Below are 23,061 nucleotides of genomic sequence, written 5' to 3'. Positions count from 1 at the left end.
TCATCCCGTCGACCAAATATTGGGTGACATAAGCAAGGGAGTAACTACTCGTTCTAGATTAGTTAATTTTTGTGAGCATTACTCCTTTGTCTCTTCTATTGAGCCTTTCAGGGTAGAAGAGGCCTTGCTAGATCCGGACTGGGTGTTGGCCATGCAAGAGGAGCTCAACAACTTCAAGAGAAATGAAGTTTGGACACTGGTGCCTCGTCCCAAGCAAAATGTTGTGGGAACCAAGTGTGTGTTCCACAATAAACAAGACGAGCACGGGGTGGTGATAAGGAACAAGGCACGACTTGTGGCAAAAGGTTATGCCCAAGTCGCAGGTTTGGACTTTGAGGAGACTTTTGCTCTTGTGGCTAGGCTAGAGTCAATTCGCATAATGTTAGCCTATGCTACTCACCATTCTTTCAGGTTGTTCCAAATGGATGTGAAGAGCGCTTTCCTCAACGGGCCAATCAAGGAGGAGGTGTACGTGGAGCAACCCCCTGGCTTTGAGGATGAACGGTACCCCAACCACGTGTGTAAGCTCTTTAAGGCGCTCTATGGACTTAAACAAGCCCCAAGAGCATGGTATGAATGCCTTAGAGACTTTTTAATTGCTAATGATTTCAAGGTTGGGAAAGCCGATCCAACTCTTTTTACTAAGACTTGTGATGGTGATCTTTTTGTATGCCAAATTTATGTCGATGGCATAATATTTGGTTCTACTAACCAAAAGTCTTGTGAAGAGTTTAGTAGGGTGACGACTCAAAAGTTTGAGATGTCGATGATGGGCGAGTTAAGCTATTTCCTTGGGTTCCAAGTGAAGCAACTCAAGGATGGGACCTTCATCTCCCAAACGAAGTACACGCAAGACTTGATCAAGCGGTTTGGGATGAAGGACGCCAAGCCCGCAAAGACTCCAATGGGAACCGACGGACACACCGACCTCAACAAAGGAGGTAAGTTCGTTGATCAAAAGGCATACCGGTCTATGATAGGGTCCTTACTTTATTTATGTGCTAGTAGACCGGATATTATGCTTAGCGTATGCATGTGTGCTAGATTTCAATCCGATCCAAGGGAGTGTCACTTAGTGGCCGTGAAGCGAATTCTTAGATATTTAGTCGCTACGCCTTGCTTCGGGATCTGGTATCCAAAGGGGTCTACCTTTGACTTAATTGGATATTCAGACTCCGACTATGCTGGATGTAAGGTCGATAGGAAGAGTACATCGGGGACGTGCCAATTCTTAGGAAGGTCCCTGGTGTCGTGGAGTTCTAAGAAACAAACTTTCGTTGCCTTATCCACCGCTGAGGCCAAGTATGTTGCCGCAGGACAGTGTTGCGCGCAACTACTTTGGATGAGGCAAACCCTCAGGGACTTTGGCTACAATCTGAGCAAAGTCCCACTCCTATGTGATAATGAGAGTGCTATCCGCATGGCGGATAATCCTGTTGAACACAGCCGCACAAAGCACATTGACATCCAGCATCACTTTTTGAGAGACCACCAGCAAAAGGGAGATATCGAAGTGTTTTATGTTAGCACCGAGAACCAGCTAGCCGATATCTTTACCAAGCCTCTAGATGAGTCGACCTTTTGCAAGCTGCGTAGTGAGCTAAATGTCTTAGATTCGCGGAACCTAGATTGATTGATAGCATACATGAGTTTTATGCCTTGATCATGCTCCTTAATGCATTTTGTTGTTTATTTATGGTGCTCAAGTTGTACAAGCACTCCCCGGACCTCACAAGTCCATTTGCAAGTGATGCACATATTTAGAGGAAGATGTGCTACAACTTGACCCTTTGAGAGTAACTATGTGCTTGAGTTTGCTTAATTTAGTCTCAAAGGAGGTTTGAAAGGGAAAAGGTGGACTTGGACCATGCAAGACTTCCACTGCACTCCGATGAAAGAGTTACTGATTCCAAGTTCATCTTTGTACCCTTATTGCCTTTTTACTCTTAGTTGAAGATTTTTGTGAGGCAATGGGGTTAAAAGGCCAAGATTGATCCCGTTTTGGTGCTCGATGCCAAAGGGGGAGAAAATAAGGCCAAAGCAACAAATGGATCAGCTACCACTTGAGAATTTTGAAAATAGTAGAATAGAGCTTTTGGTTTGTCAAAAATCTCTTATTGTCTCTTTTGTCAAAAGTTGGCCTCTTGTGGGGAGAATGGTTGATTATGGGAAATAGGGGGAGTTTTTGAAATCTGTGATCAATTTCTCTTGGAACAACTCTCTTTATGTCTCAACAAGTGTGTTTGACTTAGAGATAGGAAATTGAGGTTAATTTGCAAAAACAAACCAAGTGGTGGCAAAGAATGATCCAAATATGCCAAATTTGAATCAAAACAAATTTGAGTTTTCATTTGCATTGATTTTGCACTTCTTTTAGTTGATTTTTTTTGTGTTGGCATAAATCACCAAAAAGGGGGAGATTGAAAGGGAAATGTGCCCTTGGGCCATTTCTAATTATTTTGGTGATTAAGTGTCCAACACAAGTGCCTAAGTGTTAAATTGTGACAAGGACTCAAGAAGTGCAAATCAAGATTAAAGGTATGATTCTAGACTTAGTACATTGGTTTTTGTGTACTAACATGTTTGTCTAAGTGCTAGAATCAGAGAAAATTCAATTGGAAAAGTTGGCTGAGCACATCCAAAAGACTGCTCGGTCTGGGTGCACCGGACTGTCCGGTGGTGCACCGGACAGTGTCCGGTGCGCCAGGCTGGCGTCTGTCAACTGGCTGCTCTCGGGACTTCGACGGCGATGTACGACTATAATTCACCGGATTGTCCGGTGGTGCACCGGACTGTCCGGTGAGCCAACAGTCGGTCGGACCAACGGTCGGTCGCGTAATCCGCGCGCGACGCGTGGCAGAGCCAACGGTCAGAAGGGAGCACCGGACTGTCCGGTGTGCACCGGACAGTGTCCGGTGCGCCAACGGCTCTGAACCGCCAACGGTCGGCTTCGCCAAAGAAGGAAAGAAATCCACACCGGACAGTGTCCGGTGGTGCACCGGACTGTCCGGTGCGCCAGGCGTTAGAAGGCAAGAATTGCCTTCCTGGAATGCTCTCAACGGCTCCTAGCTGCCTTGGGGCTATAAAAGGGACCCCTAGGCGCATGGAGGAGCACACCAAGCATTCTCTAAGCATTCCTAAGCACCAAGACTCCAATTCCGTGCATTCGATTCTTTGTGATAGCAACTAGAGCTCCATTTGAGAAGAGAACTCTTTGGGTTGTGTTGTGAGCTCGTGTTGTGACTTGTGTGCGTATTGTCGCTCTGATCAAAGTGTAAGGGCGAGAGGCTCCAAGTTGTGGAGATTCCTCGCAAGCGGGATATAGTAAACAAAGCAAAACACCATGGTATTCAAGTGGGTCTTTGGACCGCTTGAGAGGGGTTGATTGCAACCCTCGTCCGTTGGGACGCCACAACGTGGAGTAGGCAAGTTTTATACTTGGCCGAACCACGGGATAAACCACTGTGTCTATCTGTGATTGATCTTCTTGTGGTTATTGTGTCTTGCAAGAACTCCTCTCTAGCCACTTGGCTTTATTGTGCTAACTCCTAATCAAGTTTTTGTGGCATTAAGTTTCAAGTTTTATAGGATCACCTATTCACCCCCCTCTAGGTGCTCTCAAATCTTCACAAGCTTCTAAAGGGAGAACACATTTTGGGACTAACAATTGTTCATTTTGAGAAAGACAGGATTTGTAGTGCATGTCAGGCAGGGAAGCAAGTTGGTGTTCATCATCCACACAAGAACATCATGACGACTGACAGGCCACTCGAGCTCCTACACATGGACCTATTCGGCCCGATAGCTTACATAAGCATCGGCGGGAGTAAGTACTGTCTAGTTATTGTGGATGATTATTCTCGCTTCACTTGGGTGTTCTTTTTGCAGGAAAAGTCTCATACCCAAGAGATCTTAAAGGGATTCTTGAGACGGGCTCAAAACGAGTTCGGCTTAAGGATCAAGAAAATTAGAAGCGACAACGGGACGGAGTTCAAGAACTCTCAAATCGAAGGCTTTCTTGAGGAGGAAGGCATCAAGCATGAGTTCTCTTCTCCCTACACGCCACAACAAAATGGTGTAGTGGAGAGGAATAATCGAACTCTATTGGACATGGCAAGGACCATGCTTGATGAATACAAAACTTCGGATCGGTTTTGGGCCGAGGCGGTCAACACCGCGTGCTACGCCATCAACCGGTTATATCTACACCGAATCCTCAAGAAGACATCGTATGAACTCCTAACCGGTAAAAAGCCCAATGTTTCATATTTTAGAGTCTTTGGTAGCAAATGCTTTATTCTTGTTAAAAGAGGTAGAAATTCCTAATTTGCTCCTAAGGCTGTAGAAGGCTTTTTACTAGGATATGATTCAAACACAAGGGCATATAGAGTCTTTAACAAGTCCTCTGGACTGGTTGAAGTTTCTTGTGACATTGTGTTTGATGAGACTAACGACTCTCAAGTAGAGCAAGTTGATCTTGATGAGCTAGGTGACGAAGAGGCTTCGTGCGTCGCGCTAAGGAACATGTCCATTGGGGATGTATGTCCTCAGGAATCCAAAGAGCCTCCAAATGCACAAGATCAACCATCTTCCTCCATGCAAGCATCTCCACCAACTCAAGATGAGGGTAAGGCTCAAAATGATGAAGGATCAGATCAAGAGGTTGAGCCACCTCAAGAGGAGAGCAATGATCAAGGGGGAGATGCCCATGATCAAGATGAGGAAGATGAACAAGTTCCAAGACCGCCATACCCAAGAGTCCACCAAGCAATCCAACGAGATCACCCCGTGAACACCATCCTCGGCGACATTCAAAAGGGGGTAACTACTCGATCTCGTGTTGCTCATTTTTGTGAACATTACTCTTTTGTTTCCTCTATTAAGCCACACAGGGTAGAGTAAGCACTTCAAGATTCGGATTGGGTAGTGGTGATGCAAGAGGAGCTCAACAACTTCACTAGGAATGAGGTATGGCATTTAGTTCCACGTCCTAATCAAAATGTTGTAGGAACCAAGTGGGTCTTCCGCAACAAACAAGATGAGCATGGTGTGGTGACAAGGAACAAAGCCCGACTTGTGGCCAAGGGATATTTACAAGTCGAAGGTTTGGAGTTCGGTGAAACCTATGCACCCGTAGCTAGGCTAGAATCAATTCGCATTTTACTTGTCTATGCTACTTACCATGGCTTCAAGCTTTATCAAATGGACGTGAAAAGTGCTTTCCTCAACAGACCAATCAAGGAAGAGGTCTATGTTGAGCAACCTCCCGGCTTTGAAGATAGTGAGTACCCTAACCATGTTTACAAACTCTCTAAGGCTCTTTATGGGCTCAAGCAAGCCCCAAGAGCATGGTATGAATGCCTAAGAGATTTCCTTATCACTAATGGCTTCAAAGTCGGAAAGGCCAATCCTACTCTATTTACTAAAACTCTTGACAATGATTTGTTTGTATGCCAAATCTATGTTGATGATATTATATTTCGGTCTACTAACGAATCTACATGTGAGGAATTTAGTAGGATCATGACACAGAAATTCGAGATGTCAATGATGGGGGAGTTGAAGTACTTCTTGGGATTTCAAGTGAAGCAACTCCAAGAGGGCACCTTCATTAGCCAAACAAAGTATATTCAAGACATTCTAAACAAGTTTGGGATGAAGGATGCCAAACCCATCAAGACACCCATGGGAACCAATGGGCATCTCGACCTCGACACGGGAGGTAAATCCGTAGATCAAAAGGTATACCGGTCGATGATAGGTTCTTTACTCTACTTATGTGCATCTCGACCGGACATTATGCTTTCCGTATGCATGTGTGCAAGATTCCAAGCCGACCCTAAGGAAGCTCACCTTACGGCCGTAAAACGAATCTTGAAATAATTAGTTTATACTCCTAAGTTTGGGCTTTGGTACCCTCGGGGATCCACATTTGATTTAATTGGTTATTCGGATGCCGATTGGGCGAGGTGTAAAATCAATAGAAAGAGCACATCGGGGACTTGCCAGTTCTTGGGAAGGTCTCTAGTGTCTTGGGCTTCAAAGAAGCAAAATTCCGTAGCTCTTTCTTCCGCCGAAGCCGAGTATATTGCCGCAGGCCATTGTTGCGCGCAATTACTTTGGGTGAGGCAAACTCTTAGGGACCATGGTTACAAATTAACCAAAGTTCCTCTTCTATGTGATAATGAGAGTGCAATTCGCATGGCGGATAATCCCGTTGAACATAGCCGCACTAAACACATAGCCATTCGGTATCATTTTCTAAGGGATCACTAACAAAAGGGGGATATCGAGATTGCTTATACCAACACCAAAGAACAATTAGCCGATATCTTTACCAAGCCACTAAATGAACAAACATTTAACAAACTTAGGCATGAGCTAAATTTCCTTGATTCTCAGAATTTCTTTTGATGTCTTGCATACATACCTCATTAATATACCTTTGATCATGTCTCTTTTATATGCTATGACTAATGTGTTTTCAAGTGTATTTCAAACCAAGTCATAGATTGAAAGGGAATTGGAGTCTTCGGCGATGACAAAGGCTTCCGCTCCACTCCATCAAATACTCACCCTTCGCCGTCGCTCCGAGCCACTCTCTAACTTTGGTATAATCTTCACTCATATTTTGTTCGCAAAAGGGGGAGAAAGTAGTTAAAAGGGCTTATATTTCACTCAAGTATCCGTTTTTGGCGATTCATGCCAAAGGGGGAGAAAGTGTTAGCCCAAAGCAAAAGGACCGCACCACCACCAATTTTCAAAAACTTGAGAAAATATTTTTCAAATGGTGATTTTCCAATTGGTATCTTATTTGTAAAGAATTTCAAATTGGAACAACCCTTTCAAAACTAATATCTAAAACCCTCTTGAACACTAAGAGGAGGATTTTATTGAGGGGGAGTTTTGTTTAGTCAAAGGAAAAGCATTTGAAATAGGGGGAGAAAATTTCAAATCTTGAAAATGCTTCTCAAATCTTATTCATTTACCTTTGACTATTTGCAAAAGGACTTTGAAAACAATTTACAAAAGAATTTGCAAAAACAAAACATGTGGTGCAAGCGTGGTCCAAAATGTTAAGATAAAGAAACAATCCATGCATATCTTATGAGAATTTATATTGGTTCAATTCTCAGTATCCTTTGCACTTACATTCTGCAAACTAGTTCAATTATGCACTTTCATACTTGCTTTGGTTTGTGTTGTCATCAATCACCAAAAAGGGGGAGATTGAAAGGGAATTAGGCTTACACCTTTTCCTAATTGATTTTGGTGGTTGAATTGCCCAACACAAATAATTGGACTAACTAGTTTGCTCTAGTCTATAAGTTTTACTAGTGACAAAGGTTCACAACAAGCCAATAAAAAGACCAAAGATGGGTTCAAATAAAGAGAGCTAAAGACATCCCAAAAGGCGCCCTAGTCTGGCGCACCGGACTGTCCGGTGCACCAGGGAACTCGAAGCTGAACTCGCTACCTTCGGGAAAATGGGAGGCCGCTCCGCTATAATTCACCGGACTGTCCGGTGAAGCACCGGACAGTGTCTGGTGTCACACCGGACTGTCCGGTGTGCCAGCGAAGCAACGGCTACTTCGCACGCAACGGTCGACTGCAACGCATTTAATGCTCGCCTGCGCGCACAGAGGACAGAGCACGCGCAGAAGGCGCACCGGACAGTCTACAGGACCTGTCTGGTGCACCACCGGACAGCCCAGAGGCCCCACCAGTCAGAGCTCCAACGGTCAGAACCCAACGGCCAGCTGACGTGGCTGGCGCACCGGACTGTCCGGTGCGCCATGCGACAGACAGCCTCCCAACGACTACTTTTGGTGGTTGAGGCTATAAATACCCCAACCACCCCACCATTCATTGCATCCAAGTTTTCCACCTTCAACACATTACAAGAGCTATAACATTCAATTCTAGACACAACCAAAGAGATCAAATCCTCTCCCAAGTCCGGAATCACTCCAAATCAAATAGTGACTAGAGAGAGCGACATTTGTGTTCATTTGAGCTCTTGCGCTTGGATTGCTTCTTTTCTTTCTCATACTTTCTTGTGATAAACTCAATTGTAACCGAGGCAAGAGACACCAATTGTGTGGTGGTCCTTGCGGGGACTTTGTGTCCCGTTTGATTGAGAAGAGAAGCTCATTCGGTCTAAGTGACCGTTTGAGAGAGGGAAAGGGTTGAAAGAGACCCGGTCTTTGTGACCATCTCAACGGGGAGTAGGTTTGCCAGAACCGAACCTCGGTAAAACAAATCCTTGTGTCTCACTCTTTGTTTGCTTGTGATTTGTTTTTCACCCAATCTCACGTACTCGTTCATATTTCTAACGCTAACCCGACTTGTAGTTGTGCTTAAGTTTATAAATTTCAGATTCGCCCTATTCACCCCCCCTCTAGGCGACTTTCACTCTTTCTCTTAACGGGAGCGGAATGGGCTTGCGGAATACCTAGTGTATTCACCCAGATTTATTTATGTTTTTCAGCAGCCGAAGACTTCTTTTCTGCTATGCTTGATTGAGAGGGCTGTGTCTACACCCATTTTTGCCTGTGGATTGGGCTAGTGTACCTTCTACTGCGCTTTGTATTTTGGCTCTCTCGAGCTTGTACCCCGGTATTGTAATAACTTTTATTCGAACTCTGTACTATTTGAAGTAAGGAATTTGGTTACTAGCCTCCTGGGACTAGTAATTGTTCCACATTTGAGTCCCAAAGGATCGGGACGCTTCAGGTGGTATCAGAGCCATAGGACTGGCCGTAGGTCGCAGCCCTGACCTTAAAAGTTTGCCTTAAAAGAAAATACCTCTTACCCTAAGAAAAATCTTCTCTCCTTTCCCCCGATATTAACAGACCCTTCTTTTCCTATTCCAGATGGAAGACTCTCTGGTCATTAGGACATCCTACTGCTCAGAAGTGGAGGGGTTCCCACATCTATTGCGAAGTCACTTCACATGGGGATCCGCAAGAAGCCAGAATATGTCTGGAAGGAATATCTCGAGAATGGAATGGAGAAGTGCTCTATGGCAGTCTACCTGGGAGAAAGCCGAAACTACCCAAACCACCCTTCTTTCCAAGTCACTTTCACCGGACACCGCTTCCCAGATACTTGCCAAAATGTTGCCCGAAAAGCCCTCCGACACCTATGCCAGAACTACAGCAGAGTAGTCTTTGAAACCCCCCTTCGCTAGTTTCCACCCAGCAACAAAAATACCCCCGCCTGGAGGAAAAGACTTTAGGCCCTGTCAAGGAGAGATCCCACCGAGGATGACCCCACCATCGTCTACATGGTTGGATACCTCCACACTCTCGATAACCAATATGATGACCTTGCCTCCCACTGCACTCACCTAAAATCCCGGGTGGAAAGCCTGGAGCAATAATTCAGGGAACTTACAAGGGAAAAGGCGTCCCTCCAAGAGAGTCTCGAGATAGCAGAAGGCGAGGAAACCAACACCCGTGAAGCCTACCGAACCCTGAAGATGGATTACCACAAGAAGCTAAAGAAGCTCGCCCCCGCAAAGAAAATCCGCAAGAAGACCAGAAGCCAAGGATGCCAGACTGAGCAGAAGGAAGAAGCCCCTCTAGCCCTACCTCCTACCAGGATAGAGAACTCGTCCAACACCGAGGAAATGTCCCTAGCTAGCCTTGATGACCTTCTCAAGGAATTTGGGGACACTTTAGAGAAGGAGTTCGGGAGTACCATAGAAAGCACTCGCGTGTAATGAACTTGTGGTAGTTGTATGCTGTAATGAACTTGTGTAATGGATAAAGTAACTTGTTGAAAAAAATTGGCATGTGCATGGTAGTAACTCTTTTCTCTGGCAGATGGCTTCGGATAAAACCACGCCTACCGCCTCCAAGATTGGAGCAGGGTTTCCCCTAGGAGCAGAAGGAGAAGCTGGCAGAGAAGGGAGTGAGACCCACCTCCCCGCACCTCCGGAACTACCACTAGATTTGGCCCAAGTTCTAGCCAATCAAACCCGACTCATTGAAGTCCTCACTAGAAGTCTGGAGAATCAGCGCCCAATTGGTGGAAGACCACAGGACAGGATGGGAGAATTTCTGAGACTCAAGCCTCCCACGTTCGCTGGATCTAGCAATCCCCTCGATGTCGACGACTGGCTGCGCTCGATCAAGAGGAAATTGGAAGCCATCGGATGCCCCAAAAATGTGTGTGTTCAATTGGCTGCTCATCAACTTTCTGGGATGGCCCTAGCATGGTGGGATACCTTCAGCGCGGTCGTCAGGGACGCTACCTGGGTAGAATTTGAAACTGCTTTCCATGAGCACCATGTACCCCAGGGGATCGTTTAGCTCAAGGAAGATGAATTCCGGGAACTAACTCAAGGTGGAAGATCTGTCAGTGAGTACGTGCACAAATTCACAGAATTGGCTCGTTACGCGCCTGACGATGTCAGCACAGAAACTAAGAAGATGGCCCGTTTTCTGAAAGGGCTAAGACCAGAACTCAAGACCATCCTCGCTAGCCAAGATTTCCTCAGCTTCTCGCACCTCTCCAACAAAGCCATACAAGTGGAAAGGGCAAAAGAAGAAGAAAAAGGTCACCTCAAGAGGAAATTCCAAGTTCTCCGAGCTCAGCAGCAAGACCGACACGAGAGAGCTCGATCCTTTGGGCTTCCACCCAAGGGACCAAGCTTCAATAGACCAGCTGGACCCACTCCGTCACATTTCAGCCAGCAGAGTCAGAGCTTCTTTTAGGCCCCCTCGGTCGCAAGCAACCAACTGCCAGCAAATGCCTGTTGGCACTGCGGAGACCCCAGTCACTTCAAGAATAACTGCCCCTAGTTGAAGGCACCAGGACCTACCTACTCCAACTCAGTGAATGGCCCCAAGAATACCTCGGCACCTGCCTCCAAGGCACTCCCCTCCAACAGTCACCAGAGCAGGACCCAGTATCAGGGCAGAGCATGAGTTAACCACGTCGATGCTCAAGAGGCCCAGCAAGCTCCGAGAGTAGTGCTCGGTGAGTTCCTTGTCGAATTTACTCCCGCTACTGTACTTTTTGATTCAGGAGCATCCCATTCATTTATAGCCATTAGTTTTGTGGAAAAGCATGACATCCCCTCTACACCCCTAGAAATCCCTTTGGTCACCCGAACCCCGGGGTCAGACCTTCTATGCCAGCTCAAATGCTCCCAAGTCAGAATTCTTTTAAGTGGGGTAGTGTTCTTGGCAGACTTAACCGTCTTGCCATCCCAAGGGATTGATGTGATCCTAGGAATGGATTGGCTAACTAAGCACAAGGGCATCATAAGTTGCGCAAGCAAGACCATCCTTCTCACTGACTGCCAAAGAAAAGCAGTTTCTTGTCAGGCCCAACCACCCGCCAACGATCCAATGTTGTTTAATCTAGCAGCAAAAAATATATCCATAATAGAAGAATTCATGGATGTATTTCCGAAAGAGTTGCCTGGAATGCCGCCTGAAAGAGGAATGGAGTTCTACATAGATCTCATTCTTGGCATTGCGCCCATCGCAAAGAGACCATACTGCATGGCCCCCACAGAGTTAGCAGAATTAAAACTCCAGATCGCAGAGCTGTAACAAAAAGGGTACATCCGTCCCACTTCGTCTCCCTGGGGAGCACCCATCCTTTTCGTCACCAAAAACGATGGAAGTATGAGAATGTGTATTGATTACCGATCCTTGAATGAAGTTACAATCAAAAATAAGTATCCACTCCCTCGGATCGACGATCTCTTCGACCAGCTACAAGGAGCCAAATATTTCTCTAAGATAGACCTAAGGTCTGGATATCATCAACTGAGAATCAAGGAAGCAGATATTCAGAAGACTGCATTCGTCACCAGATACGGACAATATGAGTTCACGGTAATGCCGTTTGGGCTAACGAACGCACTCTCCTTTTTCATGAACCTCATGAATAAGGTATTCATGGAAGAACTGGATAAGTTTGTCGTAGTCTTCATCGACGACATCTTTATCTATTCCAAGAATCGCAAGGACCATGAGCATCACCTTCGAATCGTCCTCGGAAGACTCAGGGCACATCAACTCTATGCTAAGCTCAGCAAATCTGAATTATGGTTAGAAAAGATAGCCTTCCTTGGGCATATCTTGACTGCAGAAGGAATAGAAGTAGACCCGTCCAAGGTAGAAGCAGTTTCAAAATGGAAGCAACCATCCAACGTCAGTGAAGTGCGAAGCTTTCAGGGAATAGCAGGATATTACCGCCGCTTTATCAAGGGATTCTCTAGCATAGCAAGACCTGTGATCGAACTCCTAAAAAAGGACAATAAGTTTGTGTGGACCCCAAAGTGTGAGGAAAGTTTCTAGATCATAAAGGAAAAGCTCACGATCGCGCCCGTTTTGACACTACCAGATATACACCAGGATTTCGTCATCTTCTGTGATGCTTCAAGGCAAGGCTTAGGGTATGTCCTGATGCAAAATGAGAAAGTTATTGCTTATGCATCCCGCTTACTCAAGCCGCATGAGCAGAATTATCCCACCCACGATTTGGAATTGGCAGCCATAGTGCATGCCCTAAAAATATGGAGGCACTATCTAATTGGGAACAAATGCCACATCTTCACCGATCACAAGAGTTTGAAGTATATCTTCACTCAGCCAAACCTCAACCTCCGTCAAAGAAGATGGCTTGAACTGATCAAAGATTATGACCTTGAGATCCATTACCACCCTAGAAAGGCCAACGTGGTAGCAAACGCCCTCAGCCGAAATCCTTTCGGGATAAAGGGAACCAACTTTTTAGAAGATTGGAAGAAGGAATCAGCTCAACTGAATTCATGTCTGGGAGACAACGGTAGCTTAGAAGTCAAGACAATGCTATAAGACCTCATATGCAAGGCTCAACGCCTAGACACGGAGACAACGAGACTTATGGAAAAAGCTCACAAAGAACAACTTCTGGACCTCAGGACAGATGAACAAGGAGTCCTTTGGTTCAAGAACCATCTGTGTGTACCAAAAGGGGAGGCACGAGAAGTCCTGCTCAATGAAGCTCACAACTCAGCCTACTCCATCCACCCAGGAACCACCAAGATGTACCTAGACCTCAAAACTAGATACTGGTGGAGAGGGATGAAGAATGAGATAGCACATTATGTGGCCCCGTGTGACACCTGCCAACGAACAAAAGCCAAACACCAGAAACCTGCAGGCCTACTGCAACCCCTCCCAGTGCCCGAATGGAAGTGGGAGGAAATAGGCATGGATTTTGTAACCGAACTACCCCAGACACAAAAAGGGAATGACTTTATCTAGGTAATAATAGACCGTCTCACCAAGGTGGCCCACTTCATTCCAGTGAAAACCACTTTTGGAGGAGCCACCCTTGCCCGGATATATCTTAAAGAGATAGTCAGACTCCATGGTATTCCTCGGAAGATAGTGTCAGATAGAGGGACGTAGTTCACTTCAAAATTTTGGAAGAGCCTTCAGCAAGCTATGGGCACCAAGTTAGATTTCAGCACCGCCTATTGTGACAGAACCTCCCAAGTAATTAGGCCCACCTATAGTTGTCCTTGTCCAACGGACCTCAGACAACCCTGTAGGTGCCCCTAAACTACTTGACAAGTTCGGTATCTTCTTTCTTACCTTTCCAGGAACGTTTCACCCATCTTGCAGACATTACAGATCATCGGAGATAAAGAAATGCGGAAGCGATTACATAAATTACATTTATTTAAAAAGTAAGATCAAGTTACTTATTACAGACCAGAGTTATCCTAGGAGTGCAGAGTATTATTATTACAATACCAAGGGAGGCAAAAACTCCTCCCGAAAAGTTCTTTTATAAAAGTTCTATATGGAGGACCAAGTCCTCCCGTGGCTTCACTCTTGTTTTTCTTCCTTGGGAACCACCTTGGAGCAAAAGCAACAAAAATTTGTCGCTTCCTCACCTAAAAACAACGGAGGGATAAACCCTGAGTATGGAATTACTCAGCAAGTCTTACCCGACTAAAGAAAAGACTCTCAAGGGTATGCTGGCTTAAGGGAGTCAAGGTATGGCTTTTCAAAATCAAAGACTCTGTTTTGCAGAAATGCTTACTAAAGTGGATCCTTAAAAATCCAGTTTTATTTGTCAAGTTAAGTAGAATTACCTGTAACTAGAGTTCTTTCTACCCTAGTTCAATCACTGGTCCTGCACTAGCCAATTTCTTAACAAAAACCCATCGTCTTTAGTGGATTGCTATGTGTAAATCAGTGACCAAGTCTTCATAACCGCGAAGGTACGGCGATCCGAATCGATTATACTCAGCTGAGGATCTCCAATCACACGACATATGTAGCACTTAACCCTTGCATATGTCAACCCGCCACCGAGGTTCTTAAGACCATATCAGGTTCACGCAAACCGAGAGCACAGATACACCACCGTCTAGCCTCTTGCCACGGAGGGTACACGCTACTCCCGCCACCGCTCCACGCCCATTTTGTGTTATCTTATTCTGGCCTTAGTCTGCCCGAGGCAAGGCTTACCCATGATGAGGCATGTGACCAGTTAAAGGGTCCTCGGTCATCAAGCCTACATCGAGACGGTCCTTAATCGACTCAGACGGAGACACTACATCGAGACTCTCTTCTCGTGCAAGTCACCCGCCCGGTCTCAGCTTAATCATTTACACCCAAATCTTGGTACGTGGCAGAGGTACATCTTTTCCGATGTTGAACCCATCATGGCCATGATGGATCCACCATCAAGTTTTATTTTTGAAAACAACCCTCCCACTTTGCCAAACATCTTTTGTAAAACAAATCCTTTTGTTTTTCTAAAGCAATACTAAGCATAGAAAAACCTTTTTGTAAAAAAACAGGGTTTCAAGGAATGTAATCAAGTTCAAGAAAGGTAATGCAGGAATTGTTTAAGCATTCAACTCCTATCACATAATGCAGCAGGCAAGTGAGAAAGATTTTAAAAACATCAAGGAAGGTGGCAAATGCACCGGGGCTTGCCTTCGTTAGTAGGTGAGTCAGGCTCGGTCCCGCAGATATCGAAGTAGAAACAATTCCCGGCCTGAGAATCCGAAGGTGGTGGTGTCTTCTCTTCGGTCACTTCAATCTCTTCTTTGTTTTCTAAATATAACCACATATATGTATAAGAATGAATGCCATGTAATGCTCATGAGATTGCAAAGATAATAAAGATTTATTATCTAAGTCTTGAATACAACTTTCCTTCACGGAACTCCGAGAACTTAGGGTTTCCGGAGTCAGTAAAGGAGTTCATAGAGCAGGGGGGTTTTGGGTTCTAGTTATCAAACAAGGTCCAAATCAATCCAAATTCTACCCAAGGCTTCTAAATAATGTATAGGACCCATATAAAAAGTTTGGACATTTTTGGAAATTTCATTTATTTTCTAAAAATCCAGAACCACTACCTTAAACTACTCTAAATGCCTTAAAATTCCTTATTTCCTCTAAAAATCATAAAACTATTTTTATTAAATTCTAGGAAAAATAAGAAGCCTAGGAGAATTGGTTTCACAATTTTAGGATTTTTCTACAATTTTCTACACATTTCTAAAGCTTTGCTGAAAAGGAAAAAGAAAAGGTTGAAACAGTGATGGGCTGTTTCTGGCCCGGAACGGCCCAATAGCACAACGAACAGAGGGAGCGCGCCCTCGCGCGTTCGCACGCGCTGACGGATTTGTGGAAAAGCCCTTAGGGTATTATTACTCAGGGTCACTGACAACTTACGGAAAGGCCCCTTTACTTTGTTTTCTTCCCCACGAGTACCCCTGGCCATGGCGTGCACACAGATCAACCCTTGCACAACCCGTACTGGTCATGGCGGGTATTGACTACTACGGTTAGCGATCGGAAAGGCTTTACCGACTAACAGGGACCCCGGAACACCCAACAATTTGACACGAATGCATTGAGAACGGCCTGTCCATGTGCACGGCGGAAACCGTGACCACGGGCACGCGTTCCCGCTCAACCAGGGTCGGATTTAGTAATCGGGCGCCCTGGTGAGCATAATAAGCGTACGGAGTTGCGGACACAACATGTGGTTTGGGCAGAGCTTTACCAGAGCGGTTTGGCCACGGTGGGGGTGATTTTCACGACGGCGGAGACTGGTTTGGGGAGAATTCCAAATTCGTGGACCCTAGCGAATGGTCGAGGCTGATTCGTGGTGGCTGGTTAGCTTACTACCTTACGGAGTCTAAGGTGCACTCAATTTATAGGCGCATCGAGCGATGGTGACAAATTCGGCCGAGGGTTGCTGGCGGCCGGAGAGGGGAGGCGGGCGCGGTGCGCGGGAAAAGTGGCTTTCACCGTGGCAGTGGCTCCGGTGATCGCCGGACATGCAACCCGTGAGTCACCGCGATGAAGTCCTGCGCTGAGACACGTGGCGCGCAACGGCGGTAGCTTAACAGCGGTGAGGTTATCCACCCGACCGACGAGCTAGGGAAGGAAGTACGGCGGCCTTAGCCGCAGCTCGGTCCGGTGCCGGATTTTTTTACCAGGTCGAGCTTATCTCCGGCATACGATGCACGAATCGCAACAAAAGATCGACCACCGGCGACAGCTCATTGGCGACGAGCGGGGGGGGGGGTTAAGTCGGGATCTTCTTCATTTCAGGATCTACTGTACCATGGGATATGCTCATCAGGGTGCCTGACAGCCAATTTTGCAGCTAAATTCTCTCTTGATTTCCAATAACAACTCAAACCAATCCCTGCAGCAAAGTTGTTGAGCAACATGCCATCTACAATTTTGCTATATGGTGTTGCCACAAAAAGCCAACAGATCATGCATAAAATTGGGCTTGAAGTTGATGTCAGTCCACTGTCAGCCTGAAATTCAGACATAGGTACCCTGACAGCCCAACTTTAGGCTTAGCTATCTCTGGATTTTTCTTAACAACTATGCTCACACCCTTAAACAAAGTTGTTCTTCTATGATTGGGCTACATTTTTGATGTGGTGACCTAGGGCAAAAACCCTATGATTAAAAAGTTACAAGGCTCCAAAGTTGAGCCCTCAACTCTGAAATCCAGACTTAGAGTGAATTCTCAATTGGGGTCCTTTTTGCAAATTAATCCAAAACTTAGGGTTTGGCTTGTAAATTCACATATGAGTGACCCAAATGACTTAAGATACTTATTTAACTTGGTTTTTGCACTTTAGTCCAAAAGTGGACTAATTTTGCACATAAGCCCCTAGGATTTGGTTTTAGGGTTTTCTTGGGTTTCAATTAGGGTTTTTGGTATCCCAGGGGTATAAATGTGATTCAACTTTATTTTTGGGAACATTTTATGACTATTCCCCTAGGGCTTTTAGGTTTTCTCAATTTGGGTTATGTTTTACCCCTTTAATCCCTATTTAGGGTTAAGTTCCCTATCTAGGGTTCTATTTGCAAAGTGCTATAACAATACAACTTGTTTGAAATTTTTACCTAGTGAATGCACTCTAGGTGTGTCAAACATATGCAATGCCAATGCTTATGATGTCATGCTCAAGTTTTAGTTACAGTAACACCAGGGGTGTTACATCCTTCCCCCCATAAAAGAATCTCGTCCCGAGATTAAAAGTCCTAGGGTAAGTAATGGAAAAGGAAACGCGACATACTTTTATTTCCTTATTTCTGGTACAAGGTAGGGGTCGTTTGGGAATCACTCCTTTATTACAATAGCTATACATGCTTTACAGTTTACAAGAGGCTAAAAAGCCTGGGAAATTCTTATCTAAAAAGTCTTGAGTTTCCCACGTAGCCTCATCTTCGGAATGTTGGTTCCACTGTATCTTGTAGAACTTGAGAGTTTTTCTTCGGGTAATCCTGTCCTTTTGGTCCAAGACTCGAATAGGGTGCTCATAATATGCCAAGTCTGGTTCAAGGACAACATCTGTCACTTCAACGGTTTGATCAGGAATCCGAAGACACTTCTTCAATTGTGACACGTGGAACACGTTATGCACAGCAGATAAGGTTTCGGGTAACTGAAGTCGGTATGCCACTGGCCCATATCTTTCCAGAATAAGAAAAGGACCAATATATCGTGGTGCAAGTTTTCCTTTAACCCCGAAACGTGATACTCCTTTCATTGGTGAAACCTTCAGGTAGACATAGTCTCCTTCAAGGAAATATAAGGGCATTCACCGTTTGTCCGCATAACTCTTTTGACGAGCTTGGGCTTTCTTCATATTATGGATTATTTTCTGAACCTTTTCTTCAGTTTCTTTCACCATATCAGGCCTGAAAAAGTACCTTTCACCGGGTTCAGACCAATTTAGCGGAGTACGACATCGTCGCCCATATAAAGCTTCAAAGGGTGCCATCTTGATGCTTTCTTGATAGCTATTATTATATGAAAATTCCGCTAACGGCAAACATTCATCCCATTTTTGTGGAAATTCCCGAACACACGCCCGCAGCATATCTTCAAGTATTTGGTTCACTCTCTCAGTCTATCCACTGGTTTGAGGATGATAGGCCGAACTGTGGAGCAATTTGGTACCCAGGGATTTATGAAGCTCTTCCCAAAATTTGGATACGAATTGAGGTCCACGATCCGACACTATAGTCTTCGGAACACCATGCAAACTGAGAATACGGGCAATGTACAACTCCGCATAGGTAAGTACCGGGTAATATGTCTTGACCGGCAGTAAGTGAGCAATTTTCGTGAGCCGATCAACAATAACCCAAATGGAATCATATCCTTTTGTAGTCCTGGGTAATCCCACAATGAAGTCCATACTAATGTCTTCCCATTTCCATGTTGGGATTGGCAAGGATTATAATGGCCCAACAATCTTCATGTGTATGGCCTTGACACGTCTGCAAGTGTCACACTTAGCCACATAGCGTGCAATTTCAATTTTCATCTTCGTCCACCAGTAGTACTGCTTTAGATCATGATATATCTTAGTGCTTCCCGGATGAATAGAATAGCGACTAAGATGTGCTTCATCTAAGATTTGCTGGTGGAGTTCTTCATTCTTCGGCACCACTATGCGGTTATTGAACCATATCACACCTTGATCGTCTTCTTTGAAACATTTGGCTGTTCCAGCCCTTATCTTCTCACGTATGTGCTTCATACCCTCATCATCTTTTTGTGCGTCAATTATTCTTTGTAAGATGACTGACTCCAGCTTCAAATGATTTGAAGTCCCATGTTGAATCATTCCCAGGTTTAATTTCTCCATCTCCTGGCATAATCTAATGTCAGAAGTCTTCACTGTTAAACAATGGCAGGAAACCTTGCGACTGAGTGCATCTGCCACTACATTTGCTTTTCCTAGGTGATAATGGATTTCTAATTCATAATCCTTGATTAGCTCGAGCCATCGCCTCTGTCTCATATTCAATTCTGACTGGGTGAAGATGTATTTCAAGCTTTTATGGTCCGTATAAATATGACAAACATTACCCAGCAGATAATGACGCCAGATCTTTAGAGCATGAACCACCGCAGCTAACTCTAGATCATGAGTAGGATAATGTTCCTCATGTCGGCGTAACTGCCTTGAAGCATATGCAATTACTCGGCCTTCTTGCATTAGCACACAGCCGAGTCCACTGTCTGATGCATCACAATATACATCAAAGGGTTTGGTGATGTCCGGTTGAGCCAATACCGGAGCAGTGGTTAATAATGTCTTCAATTGTTCAAAAGCTTCATCACACTTTGAAGACCAATTGAATTTAATATCATTCTTCAATAAACTTGTGATTGGCTTCACAAGCTTTGAAAAATCTGGTATGAATCGACGGTAATATCCAGCCAGTCCAAGGAAACTTCGGACCTGATGAACAGTGGTCGGGGGTTTCCACTACAAAATGTCCTTGACTTTGCTGGGATCTACCGCAATCCCCCTGGCAGACAGTACATGTCCCAGAAACTGAATTTCCTCCAGCCAAAACGCGCATTTGCTGAACTTGGCATATAACTGATGTTCTCTCAAGCGCGTTAACACGATCCGTAAATGTTGGGCGTGCTCCTCTTCATTCTTGGAATATATCAAAATGTCATCAATGAAGACCACCACAAACTAGTCCAACTCGGGCATGAATACCGAGTTCATCAAATACGTGAAGTGGGCCGGAGCATTTGTTAACCCGAAAGACATTACTAGGTATTCAAATAATCCATACCGCATAGTGAAGGCGGTCTTTGGTATATCTTCGGGCCGAATACGGATCTGGTGATAGCCCGATCTGAGATCAATCTTTGAAAATACCCTTGCTCCAGTTAGTTGATCAAATAGAATGTCAATCCTTGGAAGAGGGTACTTGTTTTTGATGGTGACCTCATTCAAGGGTCGATAATCCACACACATTCGTAAAGTTTGATCCTTCTTTTTGACGAATATGGCTGGACAACCCCATGGCGATGAGCTTGGCCGGATAAATCCTTTCTCAAGCACATCTTGTAATTGAATCTTTAGTTCTGCCAACTCATTAGGAGGCATTCGGTACGATCTTCTAGATATGGGAGTCGTACCGGGCTTCAACTCAATTACAAACTCTACCTCCCGTTCAGGTGGTAGTCCGGGCAAATCCTCGGGAAACTCGCATACCACCGGAATATCCTTGATTTCTGGTATAATGGCTTCATAAGCTCTGCCAGTAGCTTTGGTTAGAATGGGGATAGGCAAAAGAATTTCTTCCTGGTTATGACTCAACCTGATAATTCTCTGATCAGTGTTGAGGGTTGCTTTGTGTCTAGCTAACCAATTCATACCCAAAATGACATCTATATCTTGGCCTTTCAGAACGATCATATTAGTAGGAAAGTCCCGTCCGGCCAAGGTTACGGGCACTTGATAGGCCACTTCTCTAGTAAATATTTGTCCCCCTGGTGAGTGAATTTTAAACCCCTCTTTTGATTCATGGCATGAAATGCAATGTTGTTCCACAAATTTCTTGCTGATGAATGTATGTGAAGCACCAGAATCAAAGAGAATAACTGTGGGATGATTGGCCACCAGAAACGTACCCATCATTACCAGCTCACCGTCCGGCGTAGTGGCCACTTGCGTATAATATATGTGTCCCGTCTTCTTTGTATTTTTGCCCATATTATTTCCCTTGGCTTGAGATGAATTCCCAGATCCTTGCTGAATGTTTGACTGGTTCTGCTTTGGATAAGGGCAATCCTTGATAAAATGCCCAGATTTGCCACAATTGAAACATCCAGTCGATGAGCTGGGCAAAGCAGGGAATCGAGTGCCTGGGGCACCCGGCTGACTTGATGCAGTAGGGGCATTGTTGGGACGAATAAAGACTAGCTGCTTAAAAGGGAATGAGGGTGGACGAGCGAAAGAACAATTCTGGTTAGAAGGCCGGATGACGAACCGTTGCCTTTTCACTGGGCCCTGACTAGGCCTGTCACCCCCAAAACCCTTGGATTTTCCAGCGCCTGCATACTTTGCTTCTACTGCCAGTGCGGTACTGACAACTCTTCCATAAGTAAGGTCTATGCAGGTTGCCATCTTCCTTTGCAGTCGATCATTTAATCCTCTCATAAAGCAATTCTTTTTCTTCAGATCAGTGTTCACTTGATCGATTGCATATTGCGACAAATGATTGAACTTATTGAGATACTGGTTAACAGTATCCCCTCCTTGTTTCAGCTTCATAAACTCTTCTTGCTTCATGTGAAGAACACCTTCTGGTATATAGTGCTTGCGAAAGGCCACCTTGAATTCTTCCCAAGTTATCTGATGATTGGCCGGTTGAACGGCCACAAAATTACCCCACCAAGTGCTGGCAGGTCCGCGCAGTTGCTGGGCTGCGAATAAAGGCTTCTGGGTTTCTGAACATCGCAGTAGTCCGAACTTTTGCTCAATCACACGAAGCCATTCATCGGCTTCTAACGGATCTTCAGCTTTAACAAACAAGGGTGGACGTGTCTATGAGAAGTCCAGGTAAGAAGTTTCGCGGGGGCCCTGTTGATAACCCCGCCCACCTTGCTGCTGGAGCTGTTGGCCCGCCATTTCTCTCAGAAAGCGGGTATTATCACCAGTCGCATTCACTAAGGCGGCAATCGCCTCGGCCAGTGTGGGAGGAACAGGAGGTGGATTTGGGGTAGACTCCCTCCCACGGGAGGTACTAGCTCCGTCCTGTGCTCGAGTCTTGGAAGGCATCTGTGGCAACAACATTTGAAAACAATATGATATGCCAAAGAAAAACCATCCATTTTACATTACCAAAAAGAGTAATGTACAGACTCGAACTTTTACAACAGGATACATTACCTATTATACAAATACACTACCTATTATACAATAGTACAACCTGTTATACAATACACTACTTCTACTACCCCATTATTCCTGCTTTCCATTGCTTTTGGCGGCCTCGTCGTCGGGTGTGGGAGACCATTCGTCGACCAGCCTCATGGAAGGAGGGGGCTGAAAAAGGTCTAACTCACCACCAAGCGCGTGTCCCGCAACATGCGAGGGTCCAGCTTCCGACTCATCAGGATTCGCAGGCTCACTGGGATGCAGTTGCGAATATAATACATGAACCTCTTCATGTAATGTATTGCAATAGGTCTGCAGTTCTTCAACGGCCAAGTTGAGCTCGGCTACTCGAGCTTGAGCTTTTTGCTCCTTGTCCCATGCAAGCGAACGGGATTGAACAACCCAGTCAAGTGCCAATTCCCGGTCCGCGAGCTGATCTCGCAGATGGCGAACATCTCTTCTCAACTCATTTATGCGGTCGCCATCTACGACCCAGATAGCCGTCCTGCGGCGGAGTTCCGCTTGGAGCCGACTTACTTCAGCTTCAAGATCCCCTATAGGATCATTGCTTCCGCTACTACTATTTTCATGCCTTGGGGCCAGCTGGTGACTCGGCACACCAATCGGTCCAGTGTGTTTGCGCGCTGTTCTCCTTGTGCGCGGTGGCATTTTCTAAGGGGGAAAATTTAATTAGTATGGTTCTTAGCATGATGCATGTATAATTACAGAATCAACCTTAGTTGATTTACACCTTCTATATTTTGCACTCTTACTACCTGGTCTTTAAGATAGACTCTTCAGAATACTTAGGTAAGAAAGGAAGAAAGTTTCTAGGTAAGACTTTTAGAAAA

The sequence above is a fragment of the Zea mays genome, chromosome 7 (genome assembly GCF_902167145.1).
Source record: "Zea mays cultivar B73 chromosome 7, Zm-B73-REFERENCE-NAM-5.0, whole genome shotgun sequence".
NCBI lineage: Eukaryota > Viridiplantae > Streptophyta > Magnoliopsida > Poales > Poaceae > Zea > Zea mays.
Note: the sequence above shows the minus strand (reverse complement) of the source record.